The sequence below is a fragment of the Diabrotica virgifera genome, chromosome 3 (assembly GCF_917563875.1).
Source record: "Diabrotica virgifera virgifera chromosome 3, PGI_DIABVI_V3a".
In the NCBI taxonomy this organism is placed as follows: domain Eukaryota; kingdom Metazoa; phylum Arthropoda; class Insecta; order Coleoptera; family Chrysomelidae; genus Diabrotica; species Diabrotica virgifera.
Window position 1 is genome coordinate 31,421,105 of NC_065445.1, and position 14,784 is coordinate 31,435,888.

The window sequence follows — 14,784 nt, forward strand, 5'->3', positions numbered from 1 at the left end:
AAAGCACTAAAATCTTCTAAAGCTCTAATTTTTTTAAAGTAAGACGGATCGTTATGAAACCTTTTGCATTCGATTCAGGACAGCTTCAGGAAAAAAGATGACCTATAGACATGAGGGACCAATAAAAATTGTATTGTTGTAGTCAAAACATGGATTTTTCAAAGTGCATCTCAAAATGTTCTTTCTTTCTTTCTTTCTCCCATTCCTTGTACCCTATCAGGGTGTCGGATTTGAGATCGGTATTTTAATTTACATTCACCCATCTCTTCCATTCTTTGCTGTTTTCCGCCATTATTTTTAATTCCTCGAGTGATTTTCCTTTAAATTTTCCCGCCTCTACTATTTACTGTATCCATTTTTTTCTTAGTCTGCCTTTTTTGCTTTTGGCAATGTTCCTTGCTTCGTGGACTTTTCTCGTAATTCTGTTGGGTTGCATTCTCATCAAATGCCCATACTAATTCATTTGTCTCTTTTTTAGTTTATTGATTATTGGTTCTTGGTTGCCCATTCTCCTAATAGTCTCGTTGCTTAATCTATCCCATTTTTTCTTTCTAACTATCCTTCTTAAATGTCTCATCTCCGTTGCATTTATTCTGCTCTTATGTTTTCCAGAATTGTCCAGTTTTCACTTGCGTAGAGCAGAGTCGGTATCACTATTGTGTTATATATGTTTATTTTTGTCTCTCTTGCAAGTTCTCTTTTCGCCAGTATTGGGTCTAAGACATAGTATAACTTGTGTGATTTCTTTGCTCTATTTGTTATTTCCCAGTCTATTTTTCCGTCGTTAGTAATGATACTTCCCAGGTATTCGTAAGTTGTAACTATTTCCAGTTCTGAGTTTTTGCATTTTATCTTTATTTCATTATCTTCTTTGCCGTTGATTATCATTATCTTACTTTTTTCCTCATTTATTTCCATTTTTAGCTCTTCTATTTCCTCTACCCATATATCCGTTAGTTTCTGCATTTTGTTCTCGGAATATGCTATTAGTACTATGTCGTCCGCATACATTAAGGACTCTATTGTTACCGGTTGTAATCTATGGTATCCTATTATTGTCTTTAGTTGGTTGGTTCTTGCTCTAGTTTTTCTTATTAATTCATTCATTACGATTATGAATAGCAAAGGGCTGAGACTATCTCCTTGTTTAATACCTCTTCTTCTTCTTAACGTGCCCTATCAAGTCCCCTTGACGTTGGTGATTAACATGGCGAAACTGTCTCTGTTTCGAGCTATTCTAAATAGGTGTTCTGCTTTCTTTATTCCTGTCCACTCCCGGATATTCTTCAACCAAGAGGCCTGCTTTCTACCAATTCCTCTGCGTCCTTCGATTTTACCCATGATAATAAGTTGAAGAATATTATACCGGTCTCCCCTTACTACGTGTCCAAAATAGGCCATCTTTCTATATTTGATGTTATCAAGCAGCTCGCGGGTAGCATTTGCTCTCTTAAGGACTGCCACATTTGTCAGCATAGCCGTCCATGGTATTTTTAGAATACGTCTGTGCAGCCACATTTCAAAGGCCTCCAAACGGTTAATGGTGGATATTTTTAATGTCCATGCTTCGACACCATACAAGAGAACTGACCAAATGTAGCATTTAATCATGCGCTTTCGAAGTTGAAGTTGCAAGGTATCATTACAGAAGAATGACCTCATTTTTAAAAATGTCGTGCGGGCTATCTCGATTCTACATTTTATCTCTTTATCTCGATCTAGTTGTTCAGTAATATGGCAACCAAGATATTTAAAACTGGGTACTCTTTGAATCATATGACCATCAACATATAACCGTGAATCATGATGGGCCAAACGGCTAAATACCATGTACTTTGTTTTTGAACAGTTTATATTTAGGCCAAACTCTCTTCCCACTCTGTCAATGGCATTTAAAAGGTGTTGTAATCCATTCATATCATCACTTAAAATAACTGTATCGTCTGCATATCTGATTGTATTTATCAGAATTCCATTAACCTTCACACCCCATTCCAAATTATGCAGCGCTTCCTTAAATATTCTATCTGAATACAAATTGAACAACAGTGGGGACAGTATACAACCCTGTCTGACGCCTCTTTGTATTTTGCATATTTCTGTTGATTTTCCATTTATGCAAGCTGTCGCTGTTTGACGCCAGTATAATTTTTCTATGATTCGTACATCTTGACTATCAACTCCTTTATCCTTTAGTATTTTAATTAATTTGTGATGTTGTACTGGATCAAAGGCCTTCTCATAGTCAATAAATACAGCAAAGACGTCTTTCCTTTGATCTCGGCATTTCTGCAATAACACATTTAGTGCAAAGAGTGCGTCCCGGGTTCCCAGTCCATTTCTGAAGCCAAATTGTGTTTCATCCTGGTCTTCTTCACCTGATTCTACTGTGGATTATACGTAGAAAGATTTTCAAGGTGTGGCTCATAAGGCTTATCATTCTATAGTCGCTACAGTTTTTCGGACGTTGTTTTTTTGGTAGGGTTATGAATTCGGACTTTAACCAATCTTCAGGGATATCACCAGTCGAATAAACATCATTGAAAAGTTTGACTAGTATTCCAATGCTTTCCTCATTTATGAGCTTTAACATTTCTGTAGGTATGTTGTCGGGACCAACGGCTTTCTTGTTTTTTGCCAATTTTATAGCATGTTCCCTAACAACACACAACATTCCAGGAATGTACTACCAAAGTTCTATCAATATTTGAATGTCCTGGACATTTAGGGAACATTCGGTGAACATCTGTTTAAATTATTCCTGGAATGTTACCATAAGACATTCTGTGAACATACTACCAATGTTCCTATATTTTAAGTTGCGAAATAATACATACGTGTAACAGATACAACATTACTTATAACATACCAGACAAACTAAGTGACACTTTAGGCCTACAGTGCAATAATATGTCAAATTTAAAGAGTTTCCCAAGTTCAATTAATACAATATTATAAACATACAAATGTAATAAAAATTATTGTTCGCGAATATTCAATTTGGAATGCGATTTTGTTAATAAAAAAAATACTTATAACTTATGCAAAACCCAAGAGAGGCATTTATATTTATTTCTTTTGCGTTCATTTTCAAATTCGCCGTGCATATATTTTTGTGCATGGCGCTTGAGAGGGCATCACGTGACTAAAAACGACCAACCAACGACCTCGCTTCGGCCATCTTGGCATCTTCATCTTGGCCACGGATCGTTGTTTAGTTGTTTGTATTATTTGTGCTTTTTAAGAATATTTTTTTAATTCGGATACTTTCATAATAGCTTTAATAGTATTATTAACATAGTGAATAAAATGGTGTCCTGTTTTTAACGCAGTTGGAGTAGCAGAAACAAATGTTAGATAAAAAAATCTGCAGGAATAACGTTTCAATTATGACAGAAGCTCCAAACAAATGACTGTGAATGAAAAGCCCTATTAAAAGGTTAGTATGCAAATATGTAAACGAAGGCATGCCCTGTATTTCAGAAAATAAATTAATACTATTAATACCCTAATAATACTATTCATAAAAAATCTTTTAAGTAACCTAGATATAACAAAGTGAATAAAAGGCATAAATCAGAAGAATTATTATTTTATTTTATAAGTTAATAATTGGTCATATCCATTTAATATTTTAATAATAATTGTGAATAAGCCACAAACTTCGCTTATTCCTAACTAAAATAGTAAATAGAGATAATAACAATAGGATTTGTAAAACTAAAGTAATTCTTTTTGCGTTTTTGCTAATGTATGCCTTTATAAATAGGATGGTAGACCACACACTATAATATGCAGTACCAACTAATGAATACACAGAATATTATAGTCGATTTGCTAAACTCAGTCTCAGTACTACTGAGTCTCGCTAAACTCAGTCTCAGTACTACTGAGTCTCGGACACAACTGGCTAGTGATTTTAGTAAATAATTTTGCCAATTTGGTAAAATTGGCAAAAAAAAAATAATAACTAAATAGTTAATAATTACTGTAATTTTGGCAAAATTGGCCAAAAACAAAAAAAATTACCTACTAAAATCACTAGCCAGTTGTGTCAGAGTTTGGGGAACCGACTATACTAATAAACAATTTCTAAGCTGTTTTATAATATTTTGTGAGTCCATTAATCATATTTTTTATTTAAAACTAAAATTTGTTAATAATGCTTAGTAATGCATATATTTTGTATTTTTAGCTTTCCAGAAGATCCTGCGAAGAAGACATGAAGTATAGATCAGATTTGTTAATAGAGGAGTACGTTCAAAACACTTTTTAGAAAAGATATTGACAGAACTTCACTTTCATCTGTTCGTTTAAGAGACTGTGCTGTTCCAATAGCTTATGTCACACAGGTATATGCATTTTTTTTCTTGGTTTTAACATCTTTAAACGCGAAATACGCAATAGCTTATCGAATTGATGCCATGTTATTTTTCTTTATTAAGGTCTTTGTTTATTATTGTGTATGTGTATTAACAACAGAAACATTTTTGGTTATTCTTTATTTTATTTTATATTTTGTCATCAAGTGTTCAGTCAATGTATGTAGTTTTCTTATGTACACCTTTATGGGTTTATACCTGGTGGATGTATATTTCAATAAATAAATAACCTAATTAATAATACAGTCTGTACAATATAGATACTGTTGTAATTCATTATCTACATCGGAGATCTAAGTTGACATTGTTGCCCAACTGCAAAAAATTTTTGAATTCATTTTAAGTCAAATATATCACATAATTATTGCGAAGTAGATTATACAACAAAACAGATTAATATTCAATGTAAATAAATAAAAACATCAGAAATAGAAAACAAGAATTAAGGTATAATCTTATGTTACAGTTATTAAGGTACCAAGGGTATTATAAGGATAATAACGCTTGAGGTCAATGGTGTTTTTAACAAGGGCCCGAGGGATATACGTTGACCGAAAGCGTTATTATTATAATACCTGTGGTGCCTTCAACGTTTAATGTCTGACTAAATTATTCTTTATATGCGAAAAATTTGAATGAATTTTGAATTGATTAGTTTTTAAATAAGTACATTTACCAGTAACAGTAGTAACATAATTGTGGTAACCATAGTTTTACTTAGGTTGATATTTGTCAACTTGACAGTATCTAAGTCGTTATTTAAATTTAATGCCCAAGGGCGTTATATCATACTTAACAGACTTCAAAATGTCATTATTTGTCAAATAATGTACCAGTAGGACATTAAAGTAAATAATAAAAACAATAAATATAATGAATACTAAATACTTATTTGTTTGTGAAAAATCTATTTCTTTGTGGCTTTTTTGTAATTAACTATTCTAATGAGGAAATAAGCCACAATTTACTTGAAAAAATAATTTTATTAAGGTTTCTACTTCCACGTCGGATGTCGTTGTCAAAATACAAAATGTTCATTATTATTATTTTATTTATTAAATATTATTTATTATTTATTTAAATATTATTTAATATTTATTTTTTTATTATTATTATTTATGCCTATTATTACCTGTAAATAATATTTCTTCTGATTGTTAATTGTAAAGGATAGAAAAATTACCTTTTATTTTATTTTCTTTTAGAATCAGCTGAGAGAAGTGGTCTACAAAAAACCAGAAAGGAAACGGAATATGTGGCTACGAAAAGCAAAAGAAAGGTTTACAAAGCAAATGTGACACATTTTTTTATAATATTTAGGAATGTCAGTAAATTACATTAAAAAATGTATGTAAAGATTTTTTGCAATAAAAATGTTTATATTTCTCAAGGATGTATTATTTGGTATGGCCACATATCGTCAGTGATGTGACAATACCTCCTATCTGTTTTTTTCAAGAGATTTGTAAGATAGACTAAAAACTTGTTTCGGCCACCTCCTGTTTTCATATATTTTTTGACTTGTTTTGCAGTAAATTCAACCATCTATTTACTACAAAAAAGTCAGAATACGTACGAAAACAGAAAGTGACCTTAAAAAATGTTTTTCGTCTCCTGCAAACCTCATGAAAAAACATATAGGAGGTATTGTCACATTACTGACGATATATTTCAGTGAATGTCTAAAAAATATACTGTGAATGTTCAAAGAACGTTCGTAGACATTCATGGAATGTTCTAACAAGACATTCAGTCTAAAAATATACTGTGAATGTCCAAAGAACATTCATGGAATGTTCCAACAAGACATTCAGTCTAAAAAATAGACTGTGAATGTCCAAAGAACATTCGTAGACATTCATGGAATGTTCCAAGAGAACATTCTAAGAATATTTAAAATGCTGACACAGCACTTTCCTGGGACTTTCCAGGGACATTCGTGTGCATTTGGGGACATTCCAGGAATGTTTTCAATGTCCTGTGTGTACATTCTAGGAACATTCATGGAATGTTTTGTGTTATTAGGGTTTAATACCTCTATTCCAATTAAATTCTTCTGATCGTTCCCCTGCTATTTGTACTCTTCCTTTTACCTCTTTGTAAGTACTTTCTATAATTTTTATCAATCTGTTTGGTACATTTATTTTCCTGAAGCATTCCCCTATAATTTTTCTTTCTATCATGTCAAATGCTACTCTTAGGTCTATGAATGCTAATACCAGTTTTCCCCCCGTGTCCAAGCATCTTTCGATTAGGTTCCTGTTGGTATAATATATGTTGTCATCTGTTTGTCTTCCTGGTCTAAAGGCCGCTTGTTCATCTCCCAATTTCATTTCTACTTCTTGCCTTAGTCTTTTCTCTATTATTTTCGTATACATTTTAAAGCATACCGATGACAGACATATACTGTAGTTTTCGCAGTTTATATGTTCTCCTTTTTTGTATATTGGTTATGTTATTCTGCCAGTCTCTAGGGATCGCTTGTTTTTCCCACGCCTCCTTATATATTGTCCATAGCCAGTTTATTCCCTCTTCCTATGTATTTTACCATTTCCGGTTCAATTTCATCATCTCCTCCTGCCTTGTCTATTTTTATGTATGATGTTCCTTCTCTATTACTTCTTCTCTACTAATTTGGTCTATCTCTGTGTTTTTTTTTGGCCTTCATTTATTACATTGTCAACCTGTGTTACTTCGGTATCAAATTTTTCCTCATAACATTCTTTCCATACCCTAGCTATTTGTTCTGGGTTTATTTGAATTTGCATTGATCTATCTCTTACTGCATTTATCTCCTTTCGTTTTCCCCCCTTCATGTGTCGTATTGTCGTCCAAAAGTTTCTATTATTTGTTGAAATCAACAGTTTGTGAAATTAATTATGGTTTGAAATCAACATAATATCAAGCACATTTTTGTGAATTTTTTTCGAAGCTATGGTAAAATTATTTTATCACTGGATCATACGAAACAAAAAATTCAAAAAGATTTAATTAGCTTATGAGTTTCACGAGGTAACAACGTCGAGTTTTTTTATTTTTAATGATTTTTGAATTTTTGGTATCACTCAGAAGTCAAAAATACGAAATTTTTGATAAAATTTTGTGAAAACCAACAGATTTAATATTGTTGAACAAAAAATAAGCGCAAAACGAAAAATATGTCGACGTTGTTACCTCAAGAAATGTCTAAAAAAAATCTATGCAAAATTTCAGGTAGATCGGTTAAGAGGAAACAGTAGCGATCAACAGGTAGCGAAAACGCGTTCCAAGATTGCGGCCGTAATTTTGAATATTATATAAAAACGAGCCTGTACCGCCATTAAGAAGAACAAAAAAATACACTTTCTTCAAACAAACTTTTTTATCCGATGCCTAGATTTTGTGTCATTTTGGAACTACTAAAAAATTTTATTTCATTAGTAGTTCCAAAATGACACAAAATCTAGGCATCGGATAAAAAAGTTTATTTGAAGAAAGTGTATTTTTTTTCTTCTTAATGGCGGTACAGGCTCGTTTTTTTAATATTATATTTAATTACAGAGTAATTTCCACATATTAATATATTTTTCAAATTGGGCTCTGTACCGCTATTCTTTATTATATTACAAATACGTGTGCCAAATATCTCGAAAAAATATTCAAAATTACAGCCGCAATCTTGGAACGCGTTTTGGCTACCTGTTGATCGCTACTGTATCACCTTAAGTAGTTTTTCAGTTACAATGTCCACCGCATTTGAAAAAGCAGTTTTGAGAAAAATGCGTTTAAAGTTTTGACAACTGCATCTTCATCTTCTTATTTGTCGGCCAAATCGTGAAGTGATGACCATTGGAATATGTTTTTTGAATTGCGGAGTAATCTACAAAAGATAAGGCGAACAGTTGTTTAACGTTTCTCACTACGCTGAAGCGTGCTGGCGCGAAGCCGCGGCAAAGCGAGTCGAAGGTAGGGATATTCAACACGCAGTATCTCTGGTAATTTTACTCCGATCAATCTAAAATTTTCAGATAGTAGTCTTGAAAGTATGCACTTTTATTTGAAATAATAATTAAAAAAAATTAAATATTTCAAACCATACACCCTTAAAGGGGACATTTTTGAATATGAATTCGCAGAGAAACAGAATTAGAAATGTTTTTGAGACGGGAGTGGTCTCACCACATGGACTAATATATGTCGGCATTTTATTCAAAATGCATTTTTGAAAAAAAGCATTATTTCAAAATCAAAAATTAAAAAAAAATTTCTTTAAAACCAAATTTTTTCAAAAATAAACCCATTGAACCAATGAAATTTACAGATTATATAAATTATATATAATATGTAAAGTAACATGTGAAGAAGTAACGATTAATTCGATTGAATATGCTAATTTAGAGGTGATTTTCTTGAGATTTTTGACCAAAAAAGGGACCAACTTTATTTTGAGCGTAACTTGCTTACTTTTGATGCTAGAAACTGTATTAAGAAACAAAAATAAAATTTTTTAAAAGTTGTAATAAGTTTTCCCCAAACAGTGCATTATTTTTTGGTTAATTCACTTTGAAATATTCGCTTTCAAATTTGACAAGTATGAACCTATTTTTCATTAGCTACAACTTTACTTTTACTGGGTCTAGAGAGTATATACATACACTATTGTTTCCACTTATTTATATGCTATGTTTTTGCTAAGAATGTTTTTTCAATAAAATACTTACTTTTTGAGTTATTTGCAAAAACCATCTAAAAATGTGTTTTTTTTTTTGTTGAAAAATGAACATATTTACTCGCAAATAACTCGAAAAGTATTATCTTTGTGAAAAAATGCTAAAGAATAAAAGTCGCTTAGAATTAGTCAGTCTGTCCATTTCCGAACTTATTTTGATCATATATTTTTCTCCGAAACTCACCCCCAGGGCAAAATTACGCATCGGCATAATATCACTTTTCTTTGTTGACATGTTTCCTATGTGTATTCCAAACTTATGTCAATCCATGCGGTTCTTTAAAGTTTGGAGCAAAATCCGTAAAACTATGTACCTACTAATTATGATTTACAAAATACCTCTAGAGTGAGTGTTTGGCAAGTAAAGTTGTTTAAATAGTAAACTGCGAAAATAAGTGTTTTTTTTTGCAATTATCTGTGCCAAGTTTTTATGTATTTTGATTTTAAAACTCTCAAATGGAAATAACTTTTTAAGATCTAAGTACTACTTTGATTTGAATAATAATTGTTTTGTAAAATATATAAGAAACTATTTATAGGCAAAAAATATTTTTTTCATTTTTTGTGATTATTAAAAAAAAAACAACTCAAAATTAGCTCTACGTCATCACGTATTTTTCGTCGGTTATTCCTCTATATCTTTTAAAACCTTCAAATATCTGTATAAGATTCTTTCTTCCTTGACTGGGGTAAAAAGGTATCTCCGCGTAAGAACTTAAACTTGCTTTGGCAAAATGGGCAAAAACAACGGAAGGCATTATGCACATACCTAGTCACAAATCAGATTTTCTCGTACGGGATCCAGTAATAAATTTAAAGTGTAATACCGTCCATTCAGGAGCAAAAATGGGAAGTTCAATTCAGTAAGAGCCAACATAAGGCCTTTTGATCCTGATCCACATTGCGGCGCTATAGTCGATTTTGTTTTTGTTCCTACCTACAGTGGCGGAGGTCATAATAAAAGAAGAGGGTATAATAGGATTTATCTCATTATTAAATTATTTTAAAATGCCTTAAACTAACTCAATTAATCATTAAATATTTATTTATAAAACAATAAACACCAGGCATACGTTTAATTGCATAAGTAGAACACCTTAGGTAAAGTGCACGCAATGTAGTTTTGCTAACATCAGCAAGTTTGTTTAGTAAACTTAACACAGTAATGAAAAATCATAGACAAACATATTTACATAACGATGTATTGATAAATAAGTGAAGACGATTAGATTCGGATTAACTGAGTCATTTTAGTGAGTTCGACGAGTTAGTTAGTTTTGGGGGTTTGCTACCCTTAGATTAGAATAATGCAGTAATCTGTCAACTGAATACATTTATGTGGTATTTGTTTACCGAATAAACGAGTTATGACTACCCTAATAACACAAAACATTCCATGAATGTTCCTAGAATGTACACACAGGACATTGAAAACATTCCTGGAATGTCCCCAAATGCACACGAATGTCCCTGGAAAGTCCCAGGAAAGTGCTGTGTCAGCATTTTAAATATTCTTAGAATGTTCTGTTGGAACATTCCATGAATGTCTACGAATGTTCTTTGGACATTCACAGTATATTTTTAGACTGAATGTCTTGTTAGAACATTCCATGAATGTCTACGAACGTTCTTTGAACATTCACAGTATATTTTTTAGACATTCACTGAAATATATCGTCAGTAATGTGACAATACCTCCTATATGTTTTTTCATGAGGTTTGCAGGAGACGAAAAACATTTTTTAAGGTCACTTTCTGTTTTCGTACGTATTCTGACTTTTTTGTAGTAAATAGATAGTTGAATTTACTGCAAAACAAGTCAAAAAATATATGAAAACAGGAGGTGGCCGAAACAAGTTTTTAGTCTATCTTACAAATCTCTTGAAAAAAACAGATGAGGTATTGTCACATCACTGACGATATGTGGCCATACCAAATAATACATCCTTGATAAATATAAACATTTTTATTGCAAAAAATCTTTACATACATTTTTTAATGTAATTTACTGACATTCCTAAATATTATAAAAAAATGTGTCACATTTGCTTTGTAAACCTTTCTTTTGCTTTTCGTAGCCACATATTCCGTTTCCTTTCTGGTTTTTTGTAGACCACTTCTCTCAGCTGATTCTAAAAGAAAATAAAATAAAAGGTAATTTTTCTATCCTTTACAATTATCAATCAGAAGAAATATTATTTACAGGTAATAATACGCATAAATAATAATAATAAAAAAATAAATATTAAATAATATTTAAATAAATAATAAATAATATTTAATAAATAAAATAATAATAATGAACATTTTGTATTTTGACAACGACATCCGACGTGGAAGTAGAAACCTTAATAAAATTATTTTTTCAAGTAAATTGTGGCTTATTTCCTCATTAGAATAGTTAATTACAAAAAAGCCACAAAGAAATAGATTTTTCACAAACAAATAAGTATTTAGTATTCATTATATTTATTGTTTTTATTATTTACTTTAATGTCCTACTGGTACATTATTTGACAAATAATGACATTTCGAAGTCTGTTAAGTACGATATAACGCCCTTGGGCATTAAATTTAAATAACGACTTAGATACTGTCAAGTTGACAAATATCAACCTAAGTAAAACTATGGTTACCACAATTATGTTACTACTGTTACTGGTAAATGTACTTATTTAAAAACTAATCAATTCAAAATTCATTCAAATTTTTCGCATATAAAGAATAATTTAGTCAGACATTAAACGTTGAAGGCACCACAGGTATTATAATAATAACGCTTTCGGTCAACGTATATCCCTCAGGCCCTTGTTAAAAACACCATTGACCTCAAGCGTTATTATCCTTATAATACCCTTGGTACCTTAATAACTGTAACATAAGATTATACCTTAATTCTTGTTTTCTATTTCTGATGTTTTTATTTATTTACATTGAATATTAATCTGTTTTGTTGTATAATCTACTTCGCAATAATTATGTGATATATTTGACTTAAAATGAATTCAAAAATTTTTTGCAGTTGGGCAACAATGTCAACTTAGATCTCCAATGTAGATAATGAATTACAACAGTATCTATATTGTACAGACTGTATTATTAATTAGGTTATTTATTTATTGAAATATACATCCACCAGGTATAAACCCATAAAGGTGTACATAAGAAAACTACATACATTGACTGAACACTTGATGACAAAATATAAAATAAAATAAAGAATAACCAAAAATGTTTCTGTTGTTAATACACATACACAATAATAAACAAAGACCTTAATAAAGAAAAATAACATGGCATCAATTCGATAAGCTATTGCGTATTTCGCGTTTAAAGATGTTAAAACCAAGAAAAAAAATGCATATACCTGTGTGACATAAGCTATTGGAACAGCACAGTCTCTTAAACGAACAGATGAAAGTGAAGTTCTGTCAATATCTTTTTCTAAAAAGTGTTTTGAACATACTCCTCTATTAACAAATCTGATCTATACTTCATGTCTTCTTCGCAGGATCTTCTGGAAAGCTAAAAATACAAAATATATGCATTACTAAGCATTATTAACAAATTTTAGTTTTAAATAAAAAATATGATTAATGGACTCACAAAATATTATAAAACAGCTTAGAAATTGTTTATTAGTATAGTCGGTTCCCCAAACTCTGACACAACTGGCTAGTGATTTTAGTAGGTAATTTTTTTTGTTTTTGGCCAATTTTGCCAAAATTACAGTAATTATTAACTATTTAGTTATTATTTTTTTTTGCCAATTTTACCAAATTGGCAAAATTATTTACTAAAATCACTAGCCAGTTGTGACTGAGACTCAGTAGTACTGAGACTGAGTTTAGCAAATCGACTATAATATTCTGTGTATTCATTAGTTGGTACTGCATATTATAGTGTGTGGTCTACCATCCTATTTATAAAGGCATACATTAGCAAAAACGCAAAAAGAATTACTTTAGTTTTACAAATCCTATTGTTATTATCTCTATTTACTATTTTAGTTAGGAATAAGCGAAGTTTGTGGCTTATTCACAATTATTATTAAAATAGTAAATGGATATGACCAATTATTAACTTATAAAATAAAATAATAATTCTTCTGATTTATGCCTTTTATTCACTTTGTTATATCTAGGTTACTTAAAAGATTTTTTATGAATAGTATTATTAGGGTATTAATAGTATTAATTTATTTTCTGAAATACAGGGCATGCCTTCGTTTACATATTTGCATACTAACCTTTTAATAGGGCTTTTCATTCACAGTCATTTGTTTGGAGCTTCTGTCATAATTGAAACGTTATTCCTGCAGATTTTTTTATCGACATTTGTTTCTGCTACTCCAACTGCGTTAAAAACAGGACACCATTTTATTCACTATGTTAATAATACTATTAAAGCTATTATAAAAGTATCCGAATTAAAAAAATATTCTTAAAAAGCACAAATAATACTACAAACGATCCACGGCAAAGCAAGGTGACCAAGATGAAGATGCCAAGATGGCCGAAGCGAGGTCGTTGGTTGGTCGTTTTTAGTCACGTGATGCCCTCTCAAGCGCCATGCACAAAAATATATGCACGGCGAATTTGAAAATGAACGCAAAAGAAATAAATATAAATGCCTCTCTTGGGTTTTGCATAAGTTATAAGTATTTTTTTTATTAACAAAATCGCATTCCAAATTGAATATTCGCGAACAATAATTTTTATTACATTTGTATGTTTATAATATTGTATTAATTGAACTTGGGAAACTCTTTAAATTTGACATATTATTGCACTGTAGGCCTAAAGTGTCACTTAGTTTGTCTGGTATGTTATAAGTAATGTTGTATCTGTTACACGTATGTATTATTTCGCAACTTAAAATATAAGAACATTGGTAGTATGTTCACAGAATGTCTTATGGTAACATTCCAGGAATAATTTAAACAGATGTTCACCGAATGTTCCCTAAATGTCCAGGACATTCAAATATTGATAGAACTTTGGTAGTACATTCCTGGAATGTTGTGTGTTGTTAGGGTATTTGAGAGTATTCCTGTTGATCAACCCCAACAACCACCTTATTGGCTAACACACATCCTTATAAGGGGCATGTACCTATGTTTGTGATATGCTCTATTTTCAATACGTATATGTGTTGTGCTTATGCAGCATATGCAATAGACTATTTAAAAAGATGTCTATTGTTGTTCTGAAGCTATTTCCGTGTGGCATTTTTATGATTAACTATTTAGATGGGAAATAAGCCACAATTAAATTGAAAAAATTATTTTATTAACGTTTTGACGCCCAAGTCGTGTGTCGTTGTCAAAATACAAAATACTACTAAATTAAACAAAAATGTTGATGCTAAGTAAAAAAATTCTTCTAATAATTTATTTAATCTGAATCCCTCTGACAGTGCACCCTCGATGATTTATGGCTCGCAAATACAAAGGGTGTAGACGTGGCCCGATATTGGGCAGAAAAACTGTAGTCGGATAGTCGGATCCAGACACGAAAAAGTAAAAAGTAGTAATCTGACTCATTTATATTGGCAATTCAGACGTATATTATACATTTTAAAGTAGAATACTTTAAATTTATATCGCCAATATTTATGAGTTGCGTTCCTGGGACGCCTTTACTAAAAGATAGTTCATTCGATTATATGAAATCAATCCCAACTCAAGAATAT

General features: G+C 31.1%; 1 protein-coding gene and 2 long non-coding RNA genes across 4 annotated transcripts in view; 2 read left to right on the forward strand and 1 right to left on the reverse strand.

Annotated features, from left to right (window-relative positions):
• The window catches only part of LOC114324245 (dipeptidase 1), a 996,635-nt gene that overhangs the window by 949,929 nt on the left and 31,922 nt on the right, over nt 1–14,784 (forward strand). The gene's annotated exons all lie outside the window — the stretch shown is intronic.
• On the forward strand, nt 3,061–5,772 carry LOC126881810 (uncharacterized). The gene is made up of 3 exons (XR_007697007.1): nt 3,061–3,439; nt 4,196–4,352; nt 5,588–5,772. It is a non-coding gene; the product is annotated as an uncharacterized LOC126881810 (long non-coding RNA).
• Nucleotides 11,042–14,126, reverse strand: LOC126881812 (uncharacterized). Its single transcript, XR_007697009.1, has 3 exons — nt 13,340–14,126; nt 12,458–12,615; nt 11,042–11,222 (listed from the first exon to the last, which is right to left on the reverse strand). It is a non-coding gene; the product is annotated as an uncharacterized LOC126881812 (long non-coding RNA).